The sequence below is a fragment of the Oreochromis niloticus genome, linkage group LG12 (assembly GCF_001858045.2).
Source record: "Oreochromis niloticus isolate F11D_XX linkage group LG12, O_niloticus_UMD_NMBU, whole genome shotgun sequence".
NCBI lineage: Eukaryota > Metazoa > Chordata > Actinopteri > Cichliformes > Cichlidae > Oreochromis > Oreochromis niloticus.
Window position 1 is genome coordinate 29,356,536 of NC_031977.2, and position 7,947 is coordinate 29,364,482.

General features: G+C 37.8%; 1 long non-coding RNA gene across 1 annotated transcript; it reads right to left on the minus strand.

Moving 5' to 3' along the window:
* Nucleotides 1-5,136: 5,136 nt before the first annotated feature.
* LOC109204393 (uncharacterized) lies at nt 5,137-7,483 on the minus strand. Its single transcript, XR_002063900.2, has 2 exons — nt 5,737-7,483; nt 5,137-5,635 (listed from the first exon to the last, which is right to left on the minus strand). It is a non-coding gene; the product is annotated as an uncharacterized LOC109204393 (long non-coding RNA).
* Between the last annotated feature and the right edge of the window lie 464 nt (nt 7,484-7,947).

A 7,947-nucleotide genomic window follows, 5' to 3' on the forward strand; every position in this document is an offset into this window, starting at 1 on the left:
ATGCTGAACAGTCAGTCATACATGGCTGTACTCAAACTGCTAATGAACACTGAACAGAAATAAAAAATAAATCTTTAGAAAAGTCATCTTCATTTTTTTAGGGGGATTGCACATCTCTGTTGGTCAAGAGTCAAATGTAACACATCCGCTGAGAGACTTACTTTTCTATGGGCATTGCAAGTGTGGCAGTCACTCTACTGGAGTATGTTAATAACGGCAGCAATGACACTTGAGCATATGTATGCATACAAATAGTGTGCCTCTGGAGGAAAATTTTCAAATTAATCAATTGATCTATGCCATCTTAGAGTCTTCTTAATGGTTCTCTAGGCCTCCCTACAATATTTCTCTCAAGAAACTGTATGATAGTAGAGTGATAATTGTCTTTACATTACAACTGGCTCACATTATAACTTATTATATTGAAACCAGGACACCATTTTCTTATTAAGGCATTTCATATTATGAATTGTTACTACGCTAGGTGCTGATGGTGGTCTAATGGTGTGGAAGATATTTTCTTGGCATACTTTGATCCTCTTAGTACCAACTGAGCATCATCATTTTAGGCCACATAGGTCACAGTCCCCTATGTGGCTGACCATGTTGATCTCTTTTTTATTACTAAAGTGTACCCTTCTTCTGATGGCCTCTTCCAGCAGGGCAACACACCACATCACAAAGCCTGGTTCTGCTGGAGGTTTCTTCCTGTTGAAAGGGAGTTTTTCCTTCCCACTGTTGCCAGAGTGCTTGCTCATAGGGGGTCATATGATTGCTGGGTTTGTCTCTGTATGTATCATTGTAGGGTCTACCTTATAATATAAAGCACCTTGAGGCAACTGTTGTTGTGATTTGGCACTGTATAAATACAATTGAACTGAATTAAAATGGCCTTTGTAGTCACTAGATCTCAATCCATCATGACTACAAATCTGTAGCAACTGCATGATGCTATCATATCAATAAGGATATGAGGAATTTTTCCAACAGCATGTTGAATCGATGCCACAAAAAACTTATGCAGTTCTTAAGGCAAAATGTCCAACACTCTACTAGTAAGACGTAACAGTCTGTTGTCTTTCCCTTACAAAAGCTGTAGCTTATTAATTAACATCAAATGCGTCAAACTAGGTATGTCCCTAGTTGGACATACTGTAGTCACTGTATCCTACACAAATTGTTTTTGCAAATAGCTGTTGAAAATCTGTTGCTTGAAAGAGTTTTAGGTCGTCACAGGGAGCACTGTCTCAGTAATGGACCCTAACTGACACAAAAACACCAGCTTGCCTTAATCAAATGAGGCAAACCCGCTGAGTGAAGCAAAGTTGGGTGCCAGTTCAAAAGATTAAGATTGACTTTTTGAATGCACTGAATACAAAATTGTTTGTTTACCATTTTGTCTAGGATTTGTACTAACAGAAGATGCAATCATTTAGCATAAAGCCAAAATTTTATATAACACAGTCTCTTACACTGTGTGTGCCTCCCACCAGTTGACAGCTTCACCTTATCTTCACTGAACAGTTTCAATAAAGCACAGATCTGTTGCCAATGAAAACCCTGCTTTAGTTTAAGTAATCATCATTCAAAGTTCTGTTTTATTCAGAGTTTAAAGCAGCCAGATTGGCACAAAAGATACTTAATTTCAATTTCTTCTGAATACTCTGTACTAAGAAATCTCCTCAGAAAGCTATTCCCTGGCAGTAATCGAAGCTTTAACTTGAGTAATTCAAACTTGAGTGAAATTATTGGTCAGAAACGGCATTAATATTAGTGCATTCAAGAAGTAGTCATGAAGGATACTCAAAAAATATTGTTATTAGTCGTTGGATGCTGACTTGGAAAAAGCAAGGTCTATAAAAGATCCGAAAAAGGCTAACTGGAAAACAGCTGGACTACTTGCACGTGAAAATACAAATCTAGGAAACGATAGAGAAACATGAATAAATATAGCGGAAGACTTATTAACTCAGTGGGAACAGGCATGGAGAAAACTGGAGGGAAAAACGACACTGTCAGAGAATAACATGACGTACAGTTAGGTCAATCATTTGTTGGACATAAACACACATTGTTGTAGTTTTAGTATACCAAATTAAATAATTATGCTGTTCTCGCCCTGAGTTTCCTAGTTTTCACCAGGTATAGCGAGATAACGATGCTTCAATAACCAGACTTTTCGTTTTTGTGCTGATTTATTGAAGAATGGCCTCTGACCATCGCCTTCTCTTTGACCATTGTAAAACTTCAAACATACAAAATATTGTGTTAGCCAACTAACTAACTGCAAAGTAGCTTATTGCACGCTTACTGCAAGCTAACAAGATAAAACGTTCATACTCACTTAAACATGCAAATTATCATACTAATTTTTAAGCAAAACAAAGAGACGATAATTATTTTGTCATCACTCATACTTACGGACGAATCTCGTCCAAAGCAACAACATTTTAAGGTCCATATAAGCATAAAACAATCGGCATTACATTCAGCCATCTTGGATTTTCCGCTTCATCTATTTTTTCTCTTTTTCCAAAGTAATCAAAACAATACAAAGCAGCCACTAGAGGGAGCTCTAGGGCAGTTGAAAAAACTGTATTATAGAGCTTAACTTAAATAAGGCAGAACAATAATCAAATATATTATTGAATTGGAGACTTTCAATTTCATTTCAAGGAATTTTACAAAGACTTTGTATGAATTGTTTAGGAATTACAAGCACTGACATATAGATAGTTCCCAATTTTCAAAGACAAGGACAAGGACTGTTACATTTCTGAATGAAAATCATTTGCAGCCAATGACTGCCTAAAGTTTAGAACTCATTGACCTTACCAAATGCTGTCTGTCAGATGCTTCCCCATTGCCAGGCCTTTACTGCAGCCACTTTCAGTTGTTGCTTGTTTTAGGGCCTTCTGGATTAGTTTTAAAGTTAATAACTGAAAAGCATGATCTATTGGGTTGAGATCAGGTGGTGACATGGCTATTGATGAAAATCCCATTTATTTCCCGTGTGAAACTCTTGGGTTGCTTTTGCAGAATGTTTTGGGTCTCTGTGTATTTACACTGAAGCACCATGCGATCACTTTTGCAGTATTTGGCTAAACCTGAGCAGATAATTCCATCAGCTGTCCCATCATCAATTACCATTAGCAGACTGGTTGCACTGGCAGCCATGACTGCAAATACCACATCCTCGATCATGTGAATCACGACCCGTTTCTCGTCTTCTCCATACATTTGGTAAATGGACTGGTTCTTATATAGTGCTTTTCTACTCTACATGAGCACTCAAAGCATTTTATACATGCCTCACTAACTCATTTATACAAGCACTTTGTGCTACACTGAAGTGCTTTCTATCTAGCGTTCACACACATTAATATTCAGACACATGCATCTGAGAGCAACTTGGGGTTCAGTATCTTGCCCAAAGATACTTAGGCATGCAGACTGGACTGACTCCAACCAGCAGCCTTCCGATTAGTAGATGACCTGCTCTACATCCCGAGCTAGAAGCACCACAAAGCATACAGCACTTGGTATTCCCAGGTGGTTTCCGATCAAAGTACTAACCAGGCCCAGCCGTGCTTAGCTTCAGAGATCTAACGAGACAAGGTGTGTTCAGGGTGGTATGGTGTTTTCTGACGAACTCCCAACAACCAATGGCTTGCATTATGTTGTAAACTATATTTTTCCATTCATGACAATACAAGTGGGTGGTATGGTGGTCTAGGGGGCCAGATCCACCAGCCAGCTGGAACCTGTCTGTTTGTATTTTCACAGTGTGTTGTTAACACATACTCTATATTGCCAAAAGTATTTGCTTGTCTACCGTATATTTGCTTGTCAGACACACATATGAACTTAAGTGACATCCATTCTTCTTAGTCAACATATACTTAAGTTGTTGTCTATGGTCTTACACATCTTTTGGTGTAGCAGAGCTGGCCATGGCATCCATTCTTTTTTAAAAGGGGCATGAAATTCTACACATATAAAGGCTAAGCACTGAGTCCTGCTCTCAAAAACTGGCATAGATGTAACATTGTCTGTGAAGCTGGATTTAAGAAATAAGTGCTTATAATTAAAGTTTTAAAAACCTCTTTAGCGCCATCTTCTTTCAGTACGAAACGTGACATCATGTGGTTGGTTAGTTGGTTGGGGCTAATAGACTTACATTAGTTTATCTTAGCTAACTAGTGACAGAATTGATAAATGACTCAAACAGGAAAATCCAGCTTTTAACCGCAAAAAAAGATGATGGCCCCCCTGAGTTACACTGACATCTCTTTGGGCCCACACTATAAAAATAAAAATTAAATACTGTGAATCAACTTCAAATATTACATCTTTTTTGTCATGAGGTAAGTAAGTAAGTAAAATGTATTTTACAGGAGCAAGGAAGGGAGTATCATAAATGTCTCAAGAACCCTTTCAGGCAGATTTATTAAACAATAATGTGCCTTAAACTGTATCATTTGCATCAGACTTTTTTTTTTTGTTAAAAACAATAATTACCTGTTTGAAAATTCTTGCAATGAAATGAATAAATTTTCCACTGAAATTTTTAACTACTGGGTATAAAATGTGTAACCATCTCATTTTCAGTGTTTGTGCAATGCTGATAGGTTTAGACATTACACTTGTTTATTGGAAAAGAGCTGACAAATAGGTGTGATGTCAAAATTCAGATTCAAAAGTTTAGACATTAAACTCAGATTTTTGGTATGCACAGAACATCATTTGACTTTTATCAGATAAATTCTTTTTGTGATGAACACACAAACACGTCAGTCTGCACAATGAAGGGTGAAGATTTTTATTTTTATTCAAACTTAGATGAAATAAATAACAAACAACAGTAAAAAAATATGCACAAATACTTTCAAGTTGTAAAATTTCTCTTTGGATTGCATAGTATAAATATTTTAATTAGATCAAATGTCATTGAGTTGTGCATCCTAAGTAACTGACTATCATGTAAGACAGAAAATCTAATTACTGACAGGCCATGAAATACCAAAGTGATAAAGTAAATATTAATATGTGCTGCAAAATGTGTTGCCAAGCTAATTATGGCTATAATTACACCCACTATTATTTGTTATTATATCTGTAATTCACTGCAAGCATTTTGGTTGGTTTTGGGGGGGGGGGGTGAATAGGTATTTAGTGTTTTTTTTCTGTTGTCATTAAACATTAGTATGCGTCAATGGCTTCTTTTGTTCAGTTTTCTTTCTAGAAGAATAGAAGCAAGCAAGCCAATGTTCAAACATTTTTTTTTTTTTAATTTGAGCCCTCACATCAGTCTCTTTATGATTTTATGTTCTTCTGCTTGTTTTTTCTCTTTCTAATATTCACTGATAGACTTACATAGATTTAGAAATAAGAGTTACTCATCCATGTAAGTCTCAGAAAAAATGACTGAAAGTACATTTGTTATATCTGATATATATTCAGTACATAAGGGTCTATAGTCTGGAATACAGTTACACAAATTATTTAAAAAATATAAATGGTCTTCCCACCAACAGAGACACAATCATAGCTAATCTCCCTCCGAATCCTTTTTCTGGGCTTAATAGTGTGTCACATTGACTTTTCATTCCCACCCTGCTGTCTGGAGCTCCATCTGCAAGATGAGTCACATCAAATCAAAACCCAACAAACGTCAAGCTCATAAATGAATGGAAGTATCATGAGTCAGATTCTTTATTATCAGGAATGTATTACCTATTTCCACCTTTCACACATCTACATATCTCCTCTTCCACTGGCTCACTAACTGGTATTCAGTGGTTTCCTTCAGACACACAGGGAGACACAGACAGGGGTCATTCAATCATCAGGTGCAAACAAGTCTGCAGCTCCTTTCATTGCAAGCACAGATTTGATGGCTATGTCCAATCTAAAGTGGCAGGACTGTTTGGGTTTATACCATGCTATTGATCAAGTGTAATTGTCTTCTAAGTCTTCAGGCATTGCTGACTCCCTTTCTCTGTCCGCTCATTAACTGTGTTCTTTGCTTTCTAGTTCATCTTCTGTCTTCAGATCACTTTTCTCCATTATCAGAAACTGTTGTCGTGGGAGGGGGAGGGGGGCGTCACTTAATGTTTCCATTTACAGATGACTGAGTTTAGAACAGCAGCAAATTCATTGGCATTGAAACTAAATGAGAAAAATGGTTTCTTTGGAGGGTTCGTTCTCGTAGAGACAAGTAAACATAAGACCATCGCCCACACACAAATAATGATGCAGGAGCATTTTGGGACCAATCACAATGAATCAAGACGAAACAAGTTTCATTTTCTATACATCACTTTGTAGACAATTAGTGCTAATACTTCATAAAAATCCACTTGTTACCGTTTTTGTTTTTGATCAGAGAGCTTTTTTTTAAAAAAATAACCTAAAACGACCAACATGTTTCAAAAGGCTCAAATGTTTCTTTGAATGCAATGGTTCGAGGTTCTAGTTTGTGTTGTGCTTTTTACAGTTTCACTACTACTAGGAAATGTGCATAGGGAATGCACTTTTTTTGTAGTGAGCTGTGGCTGCCAGGGGGACACCAACCAGTCTCTGGACCTGTGTTACTGAGGCCTAAAAACAGTGATATTGCTGCCTTGTTTTGAAAATTATCCTGTAAAACAGAGAAAGCCTAGCACAAGTGGACTGACTCATGATGGTCCACAAAATTACAACACAAACGTGTGGATCACTAAACAAAATTACTGCTGCAGGTTTTTGATACAGGTTACATCATGTTGATGTGCAATCCTTAAACCTTTGTAGAGCCCTGTGCTTATTTGCTCACTTTAACCACCCAGTCTTTTCTTTAAGGTCAGGTTGTTTGTTCCTTTTATAATTTTTAGAATGGAATTACTACAAAATATTCTAAAACTAATGTAACATTCATGTTAAGTATGGAATCAAGGAAATTATCAGAGTCTGGACAGGATGGGCTGTTTTCTCTATTTTTTCTCTCCAGACAGATTGGTGAGCAGATCTTGCCTCTGATTCTGCCTCCCCATTTTGCCTTTCTTGTGTCATAGCACATAAAGCACTTAACTGTAGTACACACTGTCTAAATCTGCAATTTGGGTCCAGAAATACTTTAGCCGTGACAGGAATCAACCAAACCAGGACCCAAATGCAGGACTTCCTGATAGGCGACACTGATTTTATTGACAGTGAACAATGATGTGCAAAAACAGTTCCCAATAAAGCGGTTGCCTTCGTGACACTCCGTGCAGTGAATTCTTGTCTTGATCCGTGGTGTGATAAACAATTCCTGATGCTGTGTTTACAAATAGTGCTCAGCTCTCTCTGCACTCTCCTCACAGGTTTCCTGGCAAAACGAGACGTGATGATTAGTTAACTTCTCACAGATGAAGACCAAAGACAGGTTTACTTTAGTGAGCCGGCGTTTTACTGACTGTGTCACTCAACAATCTGATGTTGGCTGAAGCTCAGCCTCTCTGTTAAATAGTGAGTTCCTGACAAGGTTCATCAACAGCAGGTGAGTTTGATCGTTGTCAGGTGTGGCTGCTTTCAGGGCGGGAAAATGCTCCAAGTTGCACATTGACACACACACACACGCACATAGAGGGAGCGAACAATGAGATGAAAACAGAAATGAAAAGGCAGGCTGACTAGCGAGGACCGGCGAGCACTGTTCAGTTTTAATAATATTGTACCAATTCACAACAACAATTGCCTCAATGTGCTTTATATTCTAAGATAAAGACCCTAGAATATTAGAATGATATTAGAAGAAACCCCAGCGATCACACTACCCCCTGTGAGCAACTTGGCAAAGTGGCAAGGAAAAATTCCCTTTCAACAGAACGAAACCTCTGGCAGAACCAACTCTGCCGTCTGCTGCGACTGAATGGGTGTGAAGGGAAAGAGAAGAAAGCAGAGAGAGACACAGGACAAAATACA